Source organism: Acinonyx jubatus, chromosome C1 (genome assembly GCF_027475565.1).
Source record: "Acinonyx jubatus isolate Ajub_Pintada_27869175 chromosome C1, VMU_Ajub_asm_v1.0, whole genome shotgun sequence".
NCBI lineage: Eukaryota > Metazoa > Chordata > Mammalia > Carnivora > Felidae > Acinonyx > Acinonyx jubatus.
In genome coordinates, this window is record NC_069381.1 from 44088902 (window position 1) to 44110484 (window position 21583).

The following is a 21583-nucleotide window of genomic DNA, read 5'->3' on the forward strand; positions in this document are numbered from 1 at the left end:
TTGTGGGGAGAGTGTAGGCATGGCTACAAGAGGGCCACACGGTGGGTCAGCTCTGAATCTTCATTGGGGAGGTGGTTGTGCAAAGCTCCGTGGTACAAAATTGCCTAGAACAATTGCCTATAGATTCTCACACATGCACACACACACACACACACACACACGAGCACATATCTACTGGAGAAATCTGGATAAGCTCTGTGGATTGTAGCAATGTCCATTTCATGGTACTGTGGTTCCATAAATGCTAACATTGGGGAAGGGGGGGTATAGGGTTCTCGAGACCTGTCTGTACATTTTTTGTGTAACTTCTTGTGGATCTATAATTATTTCAAAATGAAAAAGTAAAATACTTAAATCAGATCATGTCAGATTTCTTACTTAAAATTATTAGAAGGCTTACTATCCCGATGAAAAGAAAATCCAAGTTCCTTACCTTATGTCATCTGTTCCCTGCCTCTGTCTCTGACCCCATCTAACTTCATTTTATTTCAAAAAAGTTTTTTGAGTTTTTATTTATTTATTTGAGGGAGAGAGAACGAGTGGACGAGGGGATGAGTGAGGGAGGGACAGAGAGTGAGGGGCAGACAGAGGACCTGAAGCGGGCTCTGTGGTGACAGCAGAGAGTCCAATGCGGGGCTTGAACGCACAAACCATGAGATCATGACTTGAGCCGTTATCAAGAGTCAGATGCTCAACCAACTGAGCCACCCAGGCGCCGCTCCCCCCTCCCCCACTCTTTATCTTACTCAAGCCGAAGCCATGCAAGGGTTACGAGGTCAGGCAACCTTACCCCTCAGCTCCCGGTCAGCTCGGGACTGGGTTAGCCCATCCTTCTCCCACATCTGGAGCATAGGTGCATGCTAGATATTTTGTGGATGGAAGAGGGAAGAAGTAAAGGCTGTGATGAATCCCTGGATCATCTCTCTCATTGGGTTTGAGGAAAAGGCACAGAGGTAGGCCTGGGTGAGGGTACAGGACTCGGGTAGAGAATCTGTATATGGAAGGTTAGAGACGTAGGGAGGAGGCAGCCAATGGGAAATCTCAAATGCTAAGCCAAGGCACTGGGGAGCTCTTCAAGGTGAAGTTGGGGATGCTTACACATTTTTTAACTCCACCTTCATCTGCTCATTTACCTAGGTGCTGTTTTCATTATTTGGGGGAGGCGTGAATCATTGCTTCCTCTAGGACTAAGCTTACTGTCGTACTCAACGCAGATACAGTATCAGGCAATCCATCAGCCGTAATGGCGTCTGTGTGTTTACCACAACTCTCCTGTGTCAAAAATAATACAGGCACACCTAACATGCCTACTTGTCAGCTACCATAAGGTGCCATAGCAGAATCAGAGGAAAGGAATAAAGATTAGGTGGAATGTGGGCTATGCAAAAGTCGGAGGCATAGACTACACCCCAACTCCAGTGAAAAGAAGACCTTAAGAAAGACGAAGTGACGTCTCTCTTCTGAGCCACCACCACCAGCGTGGCCACCAAAGGACCATACTGACCCACTGTTACTCAACAAATACTCTCTTTTGATGGTTTCTCCATTTTTTCTCCGGGGGTACGAGAGAGAGAGAGAGAGAGAGAGAGAGAGAGAGAGAGACCGACAGACCTGAGGGGATACAGGAGTGAGAGCCTGCTGTATGGGAAAACCAGATACACTGCTTTGCAATTATTCCAGGACTCTGAAGAGCTGTCACAGGTCACTAACAGCTGAGAATCACTAGCTACCTTTTCTCCTTCCTTTCCTGTGGAAGAGACTCAAAGCCCCGGAGCAGCATGAAGGGAGGACACAGGTTTTTTACTTACTTCAGAATTTCACATACTGCCTGTTTATAGAAGCCAACTCACTGAAAATTAACAGACCTTTCCTTGTTAATCAGTGTTGCTCGGTGTTTCAGGGGGGAAAAAAAAAATCTAAGTCAACCGACCTTCGGAAATGTCTTTTGGTCGGGAATTTAGCCACGTTGGTGAGAAACACGAGCCGCGCCCACCAGGAAGTGTTTCTGAGGCAGGTTGGGGGAGTTTGCTTTCAAAAGTCAGGAAGGTGCAAAAATGCGAGTTGAGTCCCTGCCTGACAGGTGCTTACACTTCGCCCGTGACTTTATGGTTGTGTGACCCCTGTTGTCGTTTAATGTTTCAACCGTCTAGCCCCTGCTCCCCTAATGAAAAGGGACAAGGGCAGGTGTGTCAGTCAGGGTCCTGTGGCAGGAAGACGTAGACCTGGATGGAACTTGGAAGCGAATTGGACAAAGGGATGATTTCATAGAGGCAAGGGCAGGAAGGGGAACTACCAGGACTGCGGGGGCGACGGGGACTAGCTGCGGTGGGCAGTCTCCGCCACCACTTAGGCCTCTCGGGAGCTGGAGTCATGAAGGAGGGACTCCCCGGGGTTGGGGGCTGAGGTCCTGGAGGGGTGCAGCCATTACTGGTGCGTGGAGGGATGGGTCTAGCTCTCCGTCTCCCGCCAGCGCCAGACCCAACTGGAACTCAGAGACCAACGGAGCCCAGGTTGGTGGCCCACAGCATCAGCTGCTTGGGACGCAGAGCAAGCGCAGGAAGGAGGGGAGTGTGGTGGAGGGGGGGGGGGGGGCGGCAAAGAGAGCGAAGTTTCCCGATTCACGTCGGTGGGTTTGGTATCCCCGGTGAAGAGAAATGCGAGGCAGCAGATTCCCTCCGGATAGGACCACCCAGGAGAGGAGGTGAAAGTGGATGAGGAATTTCGTGGTGGTTTCTTTTTCTCGTAACAAGCGATGAAATCGCCCAGACCTGGACTCTGCAGGGAACGAGTGAAGCAGAGGGAGGAGATGGGGCGCTTGAAGCTCGTCTCCAGAGGCCACGGGCAGCCTGGCTTTGAAGCAGTTGTGCTATGTTGGGGGTGATTTCTGGTCTGTTCCTGCCAAAAATGTGCTCCGTTTGCAAGGAATTCAGGCAAAGGTTGATTTAAGAGGCCTGGGCTCTCTGAGAACTCGTCTTGGCCGAAGAGGAGCTAACTTAGGTCGCAAGGCCACACTCAAAGGTACACCTTTCGTCCGATCTTCTCTCCTGACATTCAGAGCCTCGTCTTTTGCCCTTTCCATTCAAAAGTCTCAAAGGCACCTCGAAGTCCATTTACTTAAAACCAACCTCATGGTGTCTCTCTCAAAACCGACCCTTCTACACTGCCTCTTTTGGTGAATAACTTCACTGACTCTCCAGCAATGTGGCGTCCTTCTTAACACCTTCTCTCCCATCTCCTCAAACGCTGAGTCCTGTTGATTTTACATCTCTCTCCAGTCTGATCCTATCTCCTGACTCTAAGCTACCATCACCTCCCCCTTGAACTCTGGCAGCCACCTGCTAATTTGCTTGCAAATACTCCCTCTAGTCTCTTCTCCAATTCGTTTTCCACAGGGCAGCGGCAGCCATCTTTTCAAAGGACATATGGCCACGTGTCTCTCCTCTGCTTGAAATCATCCCATGCCTCCTTGTTGCCCTGAGCAGACTCCTTCACAAGGTTTGTAGGCCCTAAGTGACCTCACGCCACCCCACAGTTCAGCCCAGCCCTTCTCATTTTTCCCCTTGCCAGGCACATTGGCCTTCTTTTAGTTTCTAGTCCTGGGCTTCTCTTTCGGGGCCTGTGAAGGCCAATCCTTTGCCTAGAATTTTCCCTCCCCTCTTCCCACCAGATGAACTTAACCGACTTTTAGATCTCAGCTCAAATGTTACTTCCTCGGGGAGTCTTCCTTGAATTCTAGACTAGAAAAGGCCCCTCGGTGAAATGCTGTTCTAACAGCCTATCCTTTTCTTAGTTATTGTGTTTGTCGTTACATGCCTGTGCGATTATTTGATGAACATCGGTCTCCCTCCTGCCCTGTGATGTTCATGGTATCTGAGTCCATTTCTGACTTCCTCCCCGTAGGATCCTTAGTGCTTTGTGTAGAGTCAGGCATGTGGAGGTACTCACTGAATCCTTTTCGGAAGAAAGGAAGCTTCTAAAGAGACTTTGTAACCTGGAAGGGCCCAGAGGGAAAGTGACTGAGGGTAGGTAGGTTATGACATTTGGAATGACTCGGGAAATATATAAACAATTTGGTGGGTAGGCCATGACAGTGGTGACCCCCGGGGAGGAAAGTACGGACATGTCCCGCTCTGGTGGTGGGTGTGGGGGAGGCATCCGAGATGGAGCACATGTCAGGGACAGAACACATCTTCTGTGCCTCTGTAGGCCTGCACCCATGTGGGAGAAAGCACCCTAAACTGTGTCAGGGGCCTGCTTTTGAGGCCTGGATTTGATGCGAACTAGTTGTGTGTTTTTCCCTCTCATTCTCTTTTTTTTTTTTTTTTAAACACTTGTTTTTTCAATGTTTGTTTTTGAGAGAGCGTGCGTGCACGCACGAGCGAGTGGGGGAAGGGCAGAGAGAGAGACACACACAGAATCCAAAGCAGGCTCCAGGCTCTGAGCTGTCAGCACAGAGCCCAACACGGGGCTCAAACTCGCTAACTGCGGGATCGTGGCCTGGGCCGAAGTCGGACCCTTAACCGACAAAGCCACCCAGGCACTCCTGTCCTCTCGTTCTTAATTGCATCTGTAAAAAACAGGGTTGGGTTGTTCAGGCACTCAGGGTTCTTAGTTGTAAAGAACAAATATTGCCTCTGGGCAATTTAAACAGAAAAGGAACTGATTGAAAGGACATTGGCCCGCTCACAGGCTTACCACTCACAGGATTACCAGGAAGCCTGAAGAACCAGACCCTGAGAACTGGCAAGAACAAGGAAGATTATACAGGCCAAACCAGGACCAGAATCTCAGTGAGGGACCAGGCTCCATAAAGCCACTGCAGCCCATGTGCCACTAAGTGCTTAGTATCATGCCACTCCTCTCAGCAGTGGGCACTGGACCATTGGCACCATTGGCCACACTGCCCTTGGGAACTAGATGTCGCTGCCTTTGCTGTTACCCTTGGAAAGAATTCTTCACCCTCCCTCCTTCTTTGAGTCATTACCTTTTGACTCCAAAGCCTGAGCAGGTGAATCTGACACCCTGAGTTTGGTCATATGTTAGAGCCCCAGCTCCAGTAGCTCTGGGGCCACTAGAAGACAGCTTCCTAGAGAGGGAGGCAAGTTCTGTTGATCACCAACCCTCCTCAGACGGGGGTTCCCCACCGTAGGAATCAGAGGGTTCAGACTGGGGGCAGCCAATCCGCATCAAATATCCAGTCTTAGGTAGTCTCTAAGGTCCCTTTCATGCTAACAATCCCAGCAAAATGAGAAAGGATACGGCCATCACCGTGCCGCCCCTTCCCATTAACCTGAGCAGCCTATGAAAGCTACGGAAAACGTTGCCAAATCATTGCTTTGCCACAGAAAACTTTGTTCTGCTTTATTAAAAGCCCTTAGTTCTAGATACTTTGGAGACATACTCTGAGTGTCCTTGCATTATGTGTTTATTTGAGCCACTGAAGCCAGCCTGTTCTTCTTGGCCTCCCAGCCCTAAAAATAGGGCATTATTAAATAGCCTAATAACCTGGTCAGTGCTCTCAGAGTGCAGCAGGACTGTGTTGCTTCATATTTTTAGCGGGCAGATGCTCTTTCTATTGGAGTATCTATTTTTAAACTCCCCAAATGTCAATTCCCTGTCGATCCCATTCTCAAAGACCTGCCGGTTTGTTTCCTGTTTGTTTTTATGACAGAATTTACCGTGTAATGCAAAAGACAACACTGTTAACGTTTTTGGGGGGTGGATAGAAGTAACATTTTTTTTTTCTTGCCCATACTTCCTTCTTTTTCTGTAGCTGAGAACCAGGAGAATCAATGAAGAAGGAATTCTGGAAGTAAAGGGTCCAGGATCTTGGAGTGATTTATGAACCTTCTTTTAATGCCATTTCCACCCTATCTGCTTCCTTAGGCAAGTCGCTTGCATTTAAAATAGCCAGGCTGTGGGAGCAGAGAAAGCGTTATAAAATCATTCAGTGTGAATAGCTGATTCCGGCTTAATTTGTTACTACTCCAAGGTAACATAGAGGTGTGAATATAAAGTAATGTGACTGAGGCTTTAAAAACCTCCAGTGATCTTACACTTCCAAATGACTGCAGAACTCCTCAAAGAACCTCCTTTGGGAGAGAGGCACTGTCTGACATCATCGTTTCGCTCAAAGCAATTTTTGGAGTACTCTTTTCTGAACTGCCTTCCCAGGTGCGGCTCAGGCTCTGGGATGTCCTCGGTGACGGCAGCCCAGTGTGCTCGGGGAGTGTGGGGGGCCACCACAGGAAAAGATGCTGTCCTGTCCTGGTGGCTGCAGGGGGTTGTTGGGTGGGGAGGCATGATCGTGGTCATGTGGAGCGGGTGTGAGCTCTGGGGTAAGAGGATGGGGGTTCCAATCCACTCTCTACCCCTCAGGAGCTTCGTCAAGCTGCTTAACATCTTAGAATTTCAACCGCTTGGAGTGGAAAATGAGGGAAATCCCACCTCCCTTGCGGGGTGGTTGTGAATAAACGTGTTCGCATGTGCGGGGCTCCAGCACCTGGTAAAAATCCAAAAAGCGTTAATAGCCTTTTCTACGCCACGGTTTTTCTGACACGCTTGGTCCCAGCCAAATGGGGCTGCTTTGCTCTTCCGCGTTCAAGGCCTTTGGGTCTCTATCGATGTTCTTTCCCGTCCTGTCCTCCACCTCTAGGCCTCCTTCCCCCATACGCACTCCGTAGGTCCAAATCCCATGTCTCCTTTAACGTCTGCTTTGAATAAAAGGAATACTGGTGAACAGAGAGGTTGAGCACTTTGCCCAAAGTCTCACAACTTTTTTTTAGTATTAAAAAAATTTTTTTTTAATCTTTATTTATTTTTGAGAGACAGAGACAGAGAGAGGGAGAGAGAAAGAGAGCTTGAGAGCAGGAGTGGGGGAGGAGCAGAGAGTCAGGGAGACACAGAATCCGAAGCAGGCTCCGGGCTCCGAGCTGTCAGCACAGAGCCTGACGCGGGGCTCAAACTCATGAGCCGTGCGATCATGACCTGAGTCGAAGTACGACTGCTTAACTGACTGAACCATCCAGGCACCGCCCCCCCCCCCCCCCCGTTTTTTCTTAAAAAAAAAAAACAACAAAAAAACTTTCCTAATGAAACATTACCTTTCCACGTAACATTGTGATCATCTGGCAACTGGTCTCATTGCCCTGCTACACCGAGTGCTCAGCGAGGGTTATTCTGTTTCCATAGTGTTCTTCTTAGCGTTTTGCATGATCTTTGTAGGTCCTCAAGAATATCCGTTCAGTGAGTTGTTTAAAAACGCAACTCTGGTCATGTGTCTCCCTTGCTTAAAACGTTCCATTTACTTCAGGGTCAAAACCAGATTCCCCAGCAGAGCCAGAGGGTGCCAAGTGATGAGTCTCCGTGCCATCGCCTCGGCCGGCACAACCCTCCCCCCTAGCTCACTGCTCCCAGCTGCATACGGCTTTCAGCCCACTCTTCTATCCACCTTACTCCCTCAGGGCTTTCCCTTCCTTTCTTGCTCCCGGGAAGACTGCGCCCTCTTTCCCCACCTTGACCTGGGCTCTGGTCATGTCTACTGTCATGACCTATGCTTGTTATGTCGCCACTGGGTACCCGGAGGAAGCATCCCCTGCTCGGGGATAGATGTGTCACGTCCTGGCCAGGCCTGCCCCTCCCCATGAGAGGGGACCCCCCTGGTGGCCCTGGCTGTGCCCTCACTCTCTTGCTGGGAAAGTCGGGCTGGGTGACACTTGGGGATTGGGGTCTGACCTCTGCAGGGGCCTCTGGGGGCAACGAGGCCTGCTTGTCCAGTCCAGCTTGGCCTGTCACAGAGGAGGCACGGTCTGACTTCAGGCTACAGATTGATCCTGGCGGTGGCGTTTTCTGAAGGGACTTGTACCCTTCATCTCCCCTTGGTTCATACATTCTGACTGCCAGCAGGCCTGGCACAAAGCCATCTTGGCAAAGAGGAATTTTTATAGCCTGATTGGTTTAATTTTGTTTTCTTCCCAAATTCCTATCCCCAGGCAGAAATAATCTCCAAACAGCTTTTGTACCGTGGGGGATAGGATGAGGGAGCCATGCAGGGAAGGAAAGAGGACGGGGCAAGGACATCTAGACTGGAAGTAGGTTAGTCTCTCGTTTAGTAATAATGTGTTAATTTTATAATACTAGGAAATATTTACTAAGAACTAATAAGTTCCCGAGTACCGTACTAGGAATTTGCACATGTATTAGCTCATTTAGTTTTCCTGATTCTAACCCTTTGAGTTAGATTCTATTATTATTCTCACCCTATGGATTAGAAAGTTAAGGAGGTCAAGGTCAATAAGTAGCAGAGGTGGGCTTATAACTGAAGGTAGGGGAGCCCTTCCTGAAATGTTGGCCTTGGGGTTAAGAATCTCAAATTAAGTCATGGTTTCCAGTGCAGGCACCCAGCAAAGAATGATCATCAAAAGAGCAGATTCTGGAGAGATCCACGCATACCCAGGACATCCCCCAGGTGTCTGTCCACTGGCCGTGATTGCTTTTGAGATGCTGATTCCAGTTCACTGGGAAGCAGTCCGATGTCAAAGAGAGAACGTGAGCTTTGGAGTCCCACAGACCTGGTTTTGAAAGTGAACTCAGCCTCTTCTGTCTGTACAGCCCAGGGCACAACATCATTGTGACTCAGTGTTCTCATCTTTAAAATGGTCATTGTGGAGCGCCTGGGTGGTGCAGTCGGTTAAGCGTCCGACTTGAGCCAGGTCACGATCTCGCGGTCCGTGAGTTCGAGCCCCGCGTCAGGCTCTGGGCTGATGGCTCAGAGCCTGGAGCCTGTTTCCGATTCTGTGTCTCCCTCTCTCTCTGCCCCTCCCCCGTTCATGCTCAGTCTTTCTCTGTCCCCCAAAAAATAAATAAACGTTGAAAAAAAAATTAAAAAAAAATACAATGGTCATTGTGATTCATAACTTGCATGCCTGTGAGGATTAAGTCCGAAAAAACAATCAAGCTTCTTGCACTGAGCCTGGCATGTGGACAGTGAGTAATAAATGCTAGCTATTAATATGGCACTAATATGAAGCCCTAAGTATTTTTATTATCATTATCCTCCTCTTCCTCCTCCTCCCATATTTTGTGACGAGCTGATAAATTCCACCATTCATATTTGCACTAAGGTGTGCTGTCTCTGGAATACCTGACTAAAAAGAAAATACCGTAAAGGGAAAACCCGTTGAGCTGAGATCAAGCTAAACGATTTAAGTCTTAATTAGTAATTAAGCTCTTTACTGTGCAAGCTGGAAAGTAAGAGAGTAACTTGGGAAAAAAAAGGAAAAATAAAAAGCCTTAAGTTAGTAATGCCAACAAATGCCTGCCTCCATTTAGTTAGGGTCTATTACGAGTTTGATGCCTTTTATTTTATTGTTAAACCTCGATGATAATACCAGTCCCCTGTGGGGATGGTATTATTACCATTTGACTTATGAGGCTTAGGATGAGATTAAGCAACGTGTATGAAGCCGCCTGAGAGTCAGCGGTGGGTAGACTCTCTTTGGGGAAAGTGTCTTTTATTTATTATAAAAAATTTTTTTTAATGTTTATTTATTTTTGAGAGGGGAGGAGGGGCAAAGAGAGAGGGAGACACAGAATCCGAAGCAGGCTCCAGGCTCTGAGCTGTCAGCACAGCACGAACCGGGAGATCATGACCTGAGCGGAAGTCGGATGCTTCACCGACTGAGCCACCCAGGCGCCCCGGGAAAATATCTTAAGTAAATAATTTAAAAAGAAAAGAAGGTCAATTGTTAAAACAAAACAAAACTCCCCAGACATTTCTAGCCCATATTCATCACACGGACCCCACGTTGGCAGGTGGAGAGGCAAACTGGTGCACATGAACCATTTAATGTAGCAGACTTCAAAAGACAAATGCATGATCATGTCAGCAGGGAAGGCGTAAAACTTATATTGGGTAAAAAGGATGGAATGCAAAATGGTGCCACGAAGAGTATATACACGCTTCTCTGAGTTAGAGAAAATCGACATCTGTATACCCACATGGACCGAGAGTATTTAGCTTCATGTAAGAAGCTTCTTTGTGGTATTTTCAGACAGAGCAGTTTATTTTTTTAAGTTTGTTTATTTTGAGAGAGAGAGAGCAGAGAGAGAGGGAGAGAGAGAGAATCCCAAGCAGGCTCTGCACCATCAGCACAGAGCCCGACAGGGGGCTTGAACTCATGAACCGTGAGATCATGACTTGAGCTGAAATCAAGAGTCGGATGCTAAACTGACTGAGCCACCCAGGCGCCCCTTGGGCGGAGCAGTTTAAATGTATTCAATGATAGAGAGGGAAAGGATACATAGAGAACCAAGTGTTTTAAAAAATGAGGTAGCTTTTTTAACTATCTAGATTTAAGTGGTGAAACTAAACACAAACAGAAAGTGATTAGTATCTTGAGAGGGATTTATTTATGACAATGTTTCCTCATCTGGAATTTGAAGATTCTTCGAGATGTGTCAAGGTAACGAGAGAGGGGCTCCAGATTTTTGCTGTATTTGACAAAACATAATGGAAATCTCATAGTTTGGTTTCATCATCTTGGCGATAGCTAAGGGCACTAGAGTCTGAGTTCTGTTATCAGATCACTGGAGTTTGGATCTCAGCTTTGTTATCTGCTTGCTAAGTGCTGCTGGCACGTTAATCTGTTTCCTTGTCTGTAAAACAGGGTCAATAATAGTGCCTACCTCAATGAGTGACTGCGTGGCACAGGGTGAGTTTTCTGTAAACCGTTCTTTTTCTTTTTTTTTTTTAAGGTTTTATTTTTAAGCAATCTCTATACCCAACATGGGGCTTGAACCCACAACCCTGAGATCAAGAGCCAACACACTCCACCCATGGAGCCAGCCAGGCGCCCCTTAGTAAATGATTCTTAAACTATAAAGCTTCTTTCCTTTGATCTGGAATTATATCAATTCAGCCCTAATTTTGTTGCCTCAAGCAAATCAGAAGACTCATTTGCCAATTGTTCCAAGAACCTTGGAGCGTCTGTCTCAGTAGGTCCTTACAGCAACCCTAGGCAGCGGGAGTTATTATTTCCCTTTTGCATTTGAGGAAACGGAGGCAGAGAGACGATGAGAAACTGGTTCAAGGTCAAAGGCTAAACAACCAGTAAGTGGAGGGGCCAGGGCAAATATCTCCAGCCAAAGACATTCTTTGAGACCTATCTCACAGTGGCAAAACATCAGAAACACCCTAAACTGGAGGCAGACAGGTAGGTAAATTAGGATACACGCCTAAAACGGAATGAGTGTGCTCAGGTTGTCCCTTGCCCCCATCCTCTGCAGAGACTCTGGCCACTGTGAGGTCAGAGGGACACCAACGTGACAGCAAAGATGAGGGGGTGTGTTGAAGACACTGGTATGGAAGGCACTGTGACAGGTCAGGGAATAGAAGAGAGAAAACAGGAAAACGTTTAAAGACCTATTCTTATCGTATGCATCTCCTTCCTGGGTGTTGGAAAACACAAGGGGCTGGCGTTCTCCAGCAAGCGCTTCCTGGTGGCTGAGCTCAGCTTCTTCGGCAGTGGAGGCTCTTTGCAGCAGGGCCAGGGGAATGGTTTTACCTGTACTGACACGGGATTGTCTCAACGTCAAGGGCTGATGATGCCGGGCAGAGGGTCCTCGACACCACCTGCGCAGGAAGGGCCAGGTTGAATAGGCAGGTACAGAGAAATTCCCAGGTGCCAGTGCCGGAACCCCATTCGAGCAGGGATATGCCACAGCCCTGGGCTCTCTGGAGCTTCTGGCTTAGTGCAAGACGCAGACACAGACCCACACGTTTTTGCCATAGGGCAGTCAGTGGCCTGGTGGTGGTCTACATGGCAGGGTGCACAGGCAGAGAGGAGCTCTGCTTCGCTTGGCAGCGAATAAGGCTTCCTAGAGGAAATAGCAGCTGAACCAAGTCTCGGGAAAAGAGAGAAGCGGGAAGATGTTCCAGAAGGAGGGGCTTGTATGGGCAAAGATAGTAAGGCAAGAAAGAGCCTTATGTGCTCAGGGGAAATAGAAGCACCTCACTGTCACCAGAGAAGCGAGTCAGAGGTGGGGAGTGGATGCTGCTGGGGCTGAGGAGGAGATTGGGACCAGGTCCGGGCTACCGTGGCCTCTTCAGGCATCTGGGCCACTGACTTTTGACTGCAGGGTTTAAAGCAAGGGGCATTTTGTTGGATGACTTGCATTTAGGATGGGAGAGACTTGAGCAAGTCTGCGGGCTTATTGCTGGAGGTGAGACGGCAAGGTTGGATACCAGAGAGAGGAGAGTCTGCGTTAAGGGGCTGGGCCCTTAGGGAGCAGGAGGCATTGTGGTAGCAGTGGAAGGGGCAGAGGGAAGATGGGGATCTGGGTGCAGAGGTCAATTCTGCAGCAGGACAGAAGGCTCAGGGGGCACATGCAAGGTCATGTCCCTTCTCGAAGAAGCTGTTCAGAGTGTATGTGTCTTAAGGGGTGGGCAATAACGGAACGAGACGGAGAGCAAACCACCCCAGTAGCTAAGGCTGTCAGAGGCGAGGGTCAGCTGATAGGGAAGCCAGGAACCCGTCTGCCAGTGTCATTTTCTCCAGCAGCACCTGGGGAGCTGGGAGCAGGAGCTGGGAAGAGCAACCGAGAAAGACGAAGCAGGAGCACAAGGTTGATGAGGAGGTGGAGGAGGGCTGCTTTCAGGCAAACCAACCACGGGCTGAGCTTGAGCAGCAAGGAAGGGACAGGAGATAAAAAAGGGGCATCGAAGGCGAAGAAGTTATAGCTAGGCCCGTAGTTTCGCCCTGTGCTGGCATGGCCTGCTGTTTGTTGGCTGTACAACCTTGCTGCTTGGCCTTGAATGAGTAATTTCACCTTTCTGGGCCTTGGCTTCCCTATCCGTAAGATTATATACTCAGTATGGTGTTCTCTAGCTCCAACCATGTATGGTTGTGCAAACCAGCATGTTCCAACCTCTTGGGCCTCCGGGTGAGTCATTTTCTATACCTTCTACTGGAGCCGCCGAGCCAGTGTGAATCATTTTCTGCCCAGAAGGAGCCAACCCTGGAGTTGGGAACGTGATGTGAGCTCTCAGTTCATCAGGGCCTGGGCCAAGCTCTAGCTGCCATTGGCCAAAAGTTCATACTCAGGTTAGTTTGCCTCAGGGGTCTCAGTAAACATTAACTACATACCAGCTGACCTCGGACAAGCCACTGAACAATTCACCACTTGGTTTACTCAACCATAAAGGAGTAGTTGTACGCTCAGGGTGGCCACGAAGAAGCGTGTCTCAGCATGGCTGGGGAACAAAGCCATAACCTCCGTTATTGGTTGAGGTCTGCGGACAGGTGGAACGGAAGAAGGAGGAAGGAGGGGTATAGCCTCTCTGGTGAGGGCTCTCCTGTTGCTTCAGGGCAATTCTGTGCAGAAGACGGCAGCAGAATTTTGTCAGCAATATTCACACCGGGCAGGGAAGGGGGCACCAGTGGGACCCACTATAATCCACTCTTTCCCTAGAAATAATAAGCAGAAGCTGTATCTTCAGATCTGTACAGGATGGAAAATGATGCATAGGTAGTTTAAAAAAAGAAGAAAACAATGGTAGCCTTACCATTTGTGCAGAATTAAAAGTCGTAAAGGTCACATACATCTCATAAACATCACTCACCATTTCAGCGACAAAGCACTAGAGCTGCTCTCAGCCTTTCCACACATATATCGTACATTTCACACTGCCATCAAAGAATTAATATCCTTAATATATAAAGAACTCCTACAAGTCAATAAAAGTGAAGACCCTCTTAATTATGTAGGTAGAAGATATTAATCAATGATCTACCAAGGGGGGGAATACAAATAGCTAACAGATATTTAAAATTTTTTTTCAACCTTGCTGATAAAGAAACACAAAGGAAAGGAATATACAAATTTTCACCTATCAAATTACAAAGACTTTACCATAAAAGCACATACAGCTGGCAAGGATAAGGAGAGACGGGTGCTCTCTACACAGCAGGTGGGAACGTAGATCAGTCTAGCCATTCCCAGAAAATAATTTGATAATGTGTTTCATGAGATTTAATAATGTTTATTTTTTTTCAATGTTTATTTATTTTTGAGAGAGAGAGAGAGACAGATGCAAGCTGGGGAGGGGCAGAGAAAGAGGGAGACACAGAATCCAAAGCAGGCTCCAGGCTCTGAGCTGTCAGCCCAGAGTCCGACGTGGGGCTGAAACCCACGAACCGTGAGATCATGACCTGAGCCCAAGTTGGCCGCTTAACTGACTGAGCCACCCAGGTGCCCCCAAAAATGTTTAAATTCTTTGATTTGCCCTTCTACTCCTCCTTAGAGTCATTCTAAGGAAATAAGCCGAATATTTCGCTGTTATACACAGTCGTCCCCCCTTTTCCATGGTTTTACTTTCCACAGTTTCCGTTACCCATGATCAACCACAGTCTGAAAGAGGATGGTCCTCCTTCTGATGTGTCTTCAGAAGGTCAAGAGTAGCCTTGTGCAGCGTCACTATGCCTTCATCATCCCCCTTAGCACAATATTATCTTGAGAGAGAGAAACCACATTCACGTGACTTTTATAACAATATGTTGTTATAGATGCTCTATTTTATTAGTTGTTGCTAATCTTGTACTGTGCCTAATTTATAAATTAAACAACATCGTAGGTGTGTATATACAGGAAAAAAACCTATAAACATAGGTTTAAATATACAGGTTTGTATATTTATATATATGGTTCAGTACTAGCTGTGGTTTCAGGCACCCTCTGGGGATCTTGGAACGTACCCCCCATGGATGAGGGAGGACTACTGTCATGGGATAGAGAAATTGCTATGTGTTAGGCATTGTGCGTGAATATGCATTATTTATGAATTATTTGCATTAGTCATACTGCGTTATCAATAGGAATTATTTTATTTAATCGATACAATTGCCTTATCAATCAGGTAGGTACTTTCACGAAGTCTTCCTTTACAGGAGAGGAAACTAAAGCCTAAGGAAGTTAAGTAAAGGTTAACTGCGAAGAAGGAGGGAAGCTGGGATGATCTGAGTCTGGTGTATGAGCTCTTAATACCTTTACTTCCTCTAGGGACTCATTAATACACAGGTCCAGGAAGAGGGTGAAAGACTATCTTTTTTACAAAATAATTAAGTCAGGCAAATTGTTCCTTGCTCCATTGATCAGAGAACCTCCGTGTTTCTAATTAAACCAGAGAGATTTAATTAGGGTTCCTGGGCCTGTCACCTAGTCCTTTGGAAAGTTTTGTGATGAGTTTTAGATAAAAGTATCAACCAGTCCTAGGTTCCCGTGTAGAATGGTGAAGTCAGCTACTGGATTTGGCACCTTTTTAGGTCGGGAGAGCCGTGAGCTAACAGAGGTTTGTAACAACAAGCCGTTGCTGCAGCAATCAATTGTTTATACTCACTTGGTTGCCAGTGTCTCCCCCGAAAGTGCGAGCTCTCTAAAAGCAGGGATCGAGTCTGTCTCAGTCATTAGAATAAGCTTGAAGGTGAAAATGGACTGTGGGAGAGCTTCCTGCGGTGTTTGCTAAGCTCTCGTGTGTATAAGAAGACATGTCACAAGAATGGTTATTAAGTGGCATTGTTGGCATTTGTAAAACATTTGCAAGGACATCTGGATTGTTTCTAGTTTTTGACCATTTACAAACATGCTGCTGTAAACATCTATGGGCAGGTTTTTACATAATGGACATAAGTTTTTGTTTTTCTGGAATAAATGCCTGGGAGTGCTATTGCTGGTTTGTATGGTAGTTGCCTGGTTAATTTTTTTTTTTTTTTTAAACTGCCATCCCGTTTTCCAGAGTGGATGTGCTATTGTACATTCTGACCAACAATGCACGAGTGATCAGTTTCTCAGAATCCTTCCCAGCAGTTGGTCTTGTCTGTGTTCTATTTTAGCACATTGGAATAGATTTGTAGCGGTATCTCCCTGTGGTTTTAATTTGCATCTCCCTAATGGCTGACAATGTTAAAAATCTTTTCATATGCTTATTTACCATCTATAGATCGTCTTCGGTGAAATGTCTCTACACACATTTTTGCTACTTTCTAGTTAGATTGGTTTTTATTTTGACTTTCAAATTTCCAGCGATATGTATCTAGCCCTTTGTCAGATACGTGGTTCATAAACATTTTCTCCCAGACCGTAGTCAGTCTTTTTCTTTTCTTCACAGGGTCTTTCATGGAGCCAAAAAAAATTTAACATCTATAAAATATATTCTTTCCATTTTTCCCTTTATAGATCTTGAATGTTTTTTTACCCCTATGTTTTTCCCCCAAGATTTATAGCTTTACATTTTATATTAAAGTGTGTAATCCATTTGAGTTAATTTTTGTAGAAGGTGTGAAACTTAGGTTGAGGTCCATTTTTTTCTGCTACTTTGGATGTTTAATTACGCCAGCACCATTTGTTGAAAGGGCTATTTTTCTTCCATTGGGTGGCTTTGTATTTGGGTGTATTTGTGTGGGTCTATTTCTGAGCTCCCTCTTCTGTTCCACTGATTTATGTGTTTGTCCCTCCACCAATGTCACACGGTCATGATTACTGTAGCTACAGAATAAGTCTCAAAAGCAGGTAGTCTGATTCCTCCCACATTCTTCTTTTTTGAAATTGTCTCAGCTATTCTAGTTCCTTTGTTTCCGTATACATTTTAGAATAAGCTTCTCTATATCTACAAAAAGTCTAGCCGGAACTTAGACAAGAATCCCATTACACGTATAGATTAATTCGTGAAGAACTGACATCTTTACTGTGTCAAATCTTTCAATCCATGAACTCCGTATGTCTCTCATTGTTCTTCTTTGAGTTCTTTCATCATCATTTTGTAATTTTTATTTTTTTATTAAAAAAATTTTTTTTAATGTTTTTTTTTATTTATTTGTGAGACAGAGAGAGACAGAGCATGAGCAGGGAAGGGGCAGAGAGAGAGAGGGAGACACAGAATCTGAAGCAGGCTCCAGGCTCTGAGCTGTCAGCACAGAGCCTGACACGGGGCTCGAACTCACAGACTGTGAGATCGTGACCTGAGCTGAAGTCGGACGCTTAACCAACTGAGCCACCCAGGCACCCCTAAAAAATTTTTTTAAATGTTTATTTTTGAGAGAGAGAGAGAGAGAGCGTGAGTGGGGGAGGAGCAGAGAGAGAGAGGGAGACACAGAATCTAAAGCAGGTCCAGGCTCTCAGCTGTTGGCACAGAGCCTGACAGAGCCCGACACGGGGCTCGAACCCATGAACCTGAGATCATGACCTGAGCTGAAGCCAGAGGCTTAACTGACTGAGCCACCCAGGCACCCCAATCATTTTGTAATTTTTAGCATACAAGTCTTCTACATGTTTTGTTAGATTTCCACCTAGGCATTTACTTTTTGAGTAAATGGTATTTTTCATTTGTTAGCGCATACAAATATAATTGATTTAAGTATGTTTATATTTGATGACCTTTCTGAACTCAGTTATTTTAGGAGTTAAAAAAATTTTTTTTGAGGATTTTGGGGATTTTCTACATAGACAATTACATCATCTGAGAGTAGGGATAGTTTTACTTCCTCCTTTTCTATCAATATGCTTTTTATTTCCTTTTCTTGCCTTATTGCACTAACTAAAAGTCCCAGCAAGCTACTGATTAAGAATGGAAAGAACAAGAGAACACGCATCCTTGCCTTCGTTCTGACCTTAGGGAGAAAGCACTCAATCTTTCCTCATTAAATATAATGGTAGCTGTCGGATTTTTTTGTAGATGATCTTTGACCAATTAAGACGTTTCCTTCTACTCCTATTTTTTTTCTGAGAGTTTTATCATAAGTGAGTGTTGAATTTTGTCAAAAGACTTTCCCCATTGATTGAAACGATCATATGATTGTCTTTCTTTAGCCTAACACAGTAGATTTTTGAACACTGAACCATTTTTGCATCCCTGGAATACATGTTACTTGGTCATGGTGTATAATTCTTTCTTTATATGTCCTGGATTCTATTTGTGATATTTTGTTAAGGATTTTACATCTATATTCATAAGGCATATCGATCTGTGGTTTTCTTTTTTTAGGATTGTCTTTGTCTGGTTTTGGTATCAGGGTAATATTAGCTTCAGAAAATGAACTGACAGGAACTCTATCCTCTTCTATTTTCTGAAAGAGTTGATGTAGTACTAGTGTTAATTCTAAATTAGACCTTTAGTAGAATTGTCCAATGAAAGCATCCGAGGCTAGATATTTGCTTTTGAAGAGTTCAAATGGATCCAAGTTCATGAATAGACAGGATTATAGAGGAAGTGAAAAGATTGCCGAGGGTCAGAGATGTGAGAGGAGAAAGGGAGGGGTGGTTAGGGGGAGCAGGTAGGAATTTTAGTGCAGTGAAACCATTCTACATGAAACTATCATGGTGGATACGTGTCGTCATCCATTTGTCAAAGCATGTACAACACAGGAGTGAACTCTGATGCAAACCACTCACTTTGGGTGGTGGTCATGTCCCCACGTAGGTTCATCACTATAACACAGGTACCACTCTGGTGGGCGATGTTGATGAGGGTGGTGGGCTAGGCTTGGATGTGTGTGGCAGGAGTATGTGGGAACTCTACATCCTGCTCAGTTTTGTTGTGAAGCTGAAATTGCTCTCAAGAATAGACTCTTAATTTAAAACCCCCCCGAGTCTGTGTGGTTACAAAATGGGCACCTTATCCGCCATTGTCCCCATCGCCATTCAGCCTGTGACGCCTGTTGTACCTGTATTCAGCTGCCCACACACATAGACTCCTTGGGTCTTCTTTCTGTAGGCCATTTTGCCTAAGCCTGGGGCTGCCCTCCGCTGACTCCTCTGACCTGCTATTCCTGCCATCTCCCTCTTCCCTGTGACTTAGCAGGTCTTGAGCCTGGGGATCCACCGGCTTGAGTGACAACCTCCCTAAGCCCCATTTCTTCCTCTGTATACGACAGGGGATACCTGAGATGAGGATGCGAGGTACCCAGGGTGCTGCCGGGAACAAGGTAGGATTTCTTCCCTTTCCTTCCTCCCCTCTCCATGCCGCTGCTGAGGGTGCTGTGGAAAGGCAGCCCTTTCAGAGTAAGAAGGAGGGACACCCAGTGAGGGAGAGAGTGAGGAATGGGGACCCTCTGGGACCTGCAAGCAGCCGCCGGGCAACCAGCACCCTTCCCCACAACGGACGCACATCTCAAGATAGGTTTGTTTCCCGGGTCCCCAGAGGGTGGGGGTGGGAGCAGGGAGCACATGGGGTTATGGGGGAAGGATGTTGTTTTTCAACAGACAAGAGTGACTCCATTTCCGATTCTCACAGGCGACCTGAATGCCCGTCACATCAGGCAGGGAGAGCTGCCCAGATCTGACACTATCCCCTTGTAGCAGCGGCTGGCAGGCCCCAAGGGGCGAGAGGGGATGCCTGCGGGCTGGTGGAGGCTGAATGAATTTAGTGCCTGTGAATGAGGCGGGATTGGCAGCCCTTGAGACAAACTCCCTCTTTGTCCCTAAGCTGTACCTCCCAGACGAGGGCAATGCCAACTTTCTTCGCTCCATCCTGTCCACATTCTTTGGCCCAACTCAGCTGTGAGGAGAGGCACAGAGGCTCCCATGTTTTAGGCCCCCAAAAGAATCCGTTAATTTGTGCCTCAGACACCCGCAAGCAGCCTGCAGCCTGCGTGGCTGGAGTCACAGAGCCGATAGTTGCCAAGACAGCAGTTCTTGAACATTTCTGACTGCAGCCCACGGTGAGAACTGAATTTCGCGTCATGACCCAGGGACACACACAGGCATGCACGTTCATGTACGTTCTCACACAGAGTTTAGACATGGGAAAAAGGAAGCGGAATAGTGCAGGAAAAACGGATTTTATTTTGTGCAACTTGTTTCTGTGCGCACGTGCGTGTGTGGTCGCGATAGAAATCGTATTTCTGGCTGTGGATGGTGTTAAGAAAAGACCGAGAAACACTTGTGTAGATCACACTTTCCCCAACTCTATATTAAACCGCCAGCTCGGAGGGTGATGAAACATGTTAGCATATTAAAGACCCTGGAGATTCCTGCAGGAAAGAGATTTGTTGGCTTTGTTGACCAAGTGCATGAATTGTCTCCCTCCTTTCCCTGAATGCTTACGCTACTATCTCACGGAACCAGTATTTCACAGAACGTAGGCCTGGAAGGAATTTGAACAGTCCTCTAGAATTTCCTCAGGGGTGTTAGTGACAGGGTAAGAGGGCGTCTGCCTCAGCAAGAACAGAGCTGGTAAGTCAGATCATTGGTTTCCAAGTAAGATTTTGCTTGAAAAAGTCCTCTTGCCGAAAATGTTTAAAAACTACAAGTCTAGTCCAAATCTCTCATGGGAAACGGAGGCCCAAAGAAGGGAAGTGACTAGAGCAGGCCACCTGGGGGGGTCCTGTTAGAGTTGGGACCCCCTTTTACTGAGTTCTTTTTTTTTTTTTAATGTTTTATTTATTTTTGAGAGGGAGAAAGAGACGGAGCAGGAGCAGGGGAGGGGCAGAGAGAGACACACACATAGAATTTGAAGCAGGCTCCAGGCTCTGAGCTGTCAGTACAGAGCCCAACGTGGGGCTTGAACCCACAAACCGATCATGACCAGAGGCAAAGTTGGACCCTTAACCGACTGAGCCGCCCAGGAGCCCCTGCTGAGGTCTTAACTGTAAACCTTCTGACTCTACCTCCAGGGTGAGGTAAACACTGGTGCAGGGGGGCTGGAGGTCTAGGGTCTGGGGGCAGTGGGGGGCAGGCATCAGAGGGCCTGGCCTTGTCCCTCTTCCCTTGCTCCATTGCTGACCTTTTGAGAATGGTTTGACTTCTCCATGTTTGAGCTTTCTCATCTGTAAGATGGTGAGTAAAGATACTACCTTAAAAATGAGATAATTTGTGGCACTTTGAAAAGACAGGTATTGTATAATAAATACAAGGAAATTATTTATTTTTTCTAAGCCTCAGAAAGGAAATTCTATAGTACTAACCAGGAAGTTTGTAGACTCATTGTACTGTAACTTAATGAAAACTTTGTTGTCCAGTTCTAAGAAAAGTTGCTCATTACTATGCTAAAAAAATAAGGATGCTTAGAAACTCCTCTTTTGTCCAAATAAAACTCAATTATTGTTTTCCCAGAGGTGACTTTGCCTAGATTGTATTCAAACTAGCAAAGAATGCCTACTCCTTGTCCACGGGGGTTTAAAGTGAAGTTGGTTTACATCCAATAGCGTCTTTAAACAGTGCTGTTCATTCAGCTTTTGTTAGACAGATATATGTTTGCATTGTGTGTGATTGCTTGTACTTCCGATCGTCTCTCTGTCCCCTGCCACCCTGCTCCTTGTCCCTGGAAGCTATTTTCAAGGGACTCCATCAATGGTTTTCCTGCCTTTGGCACCTGGTTGAGGTCGGCCTAATGGAAGCCTGGCAGGAGCTCAGAGGGCAGAGGAGAGTGGGTCTGGGGTATTTGTTCCTTGGCTGCTTCCTTGTACTGAGGGTCGCAGCTCCCTGCTGTGTAGGGTCCATTACCCGCTCCCTCCTCTGGGTCTGGCCTGGGGTAAATGTCCCGTAGACTGATCCTCTATTCCACTCTGATTATACTTCTGAAATTCCTTTATTA

At 46.5% G+C, this 21583-nt stretch overlaps 2 long non-coding RNA genes across 5 annotated transcripts in view; both read left to right on the forward strand.

The window, feature by feature from the left end:
- LOC106975066 (uncharacterized) overlaps positions 1-21583 on the forward strand; it is a 50038-nt gene that overhangs the window by 19432 nt on the left and 9023 nt on the right. The window lies entirely within an intron of this gene.
- Positions 2095-8660, forward strand: LOC128310955 (uncharacterized). The gene is made up of 3 exons (XR_001430256.3): positions 2095-2510; positions 7992-8094; positions 8396-8660. It is a non-coding gene; the product is annotated as an uncharacterized LOC128310955 (long non-coding RNA).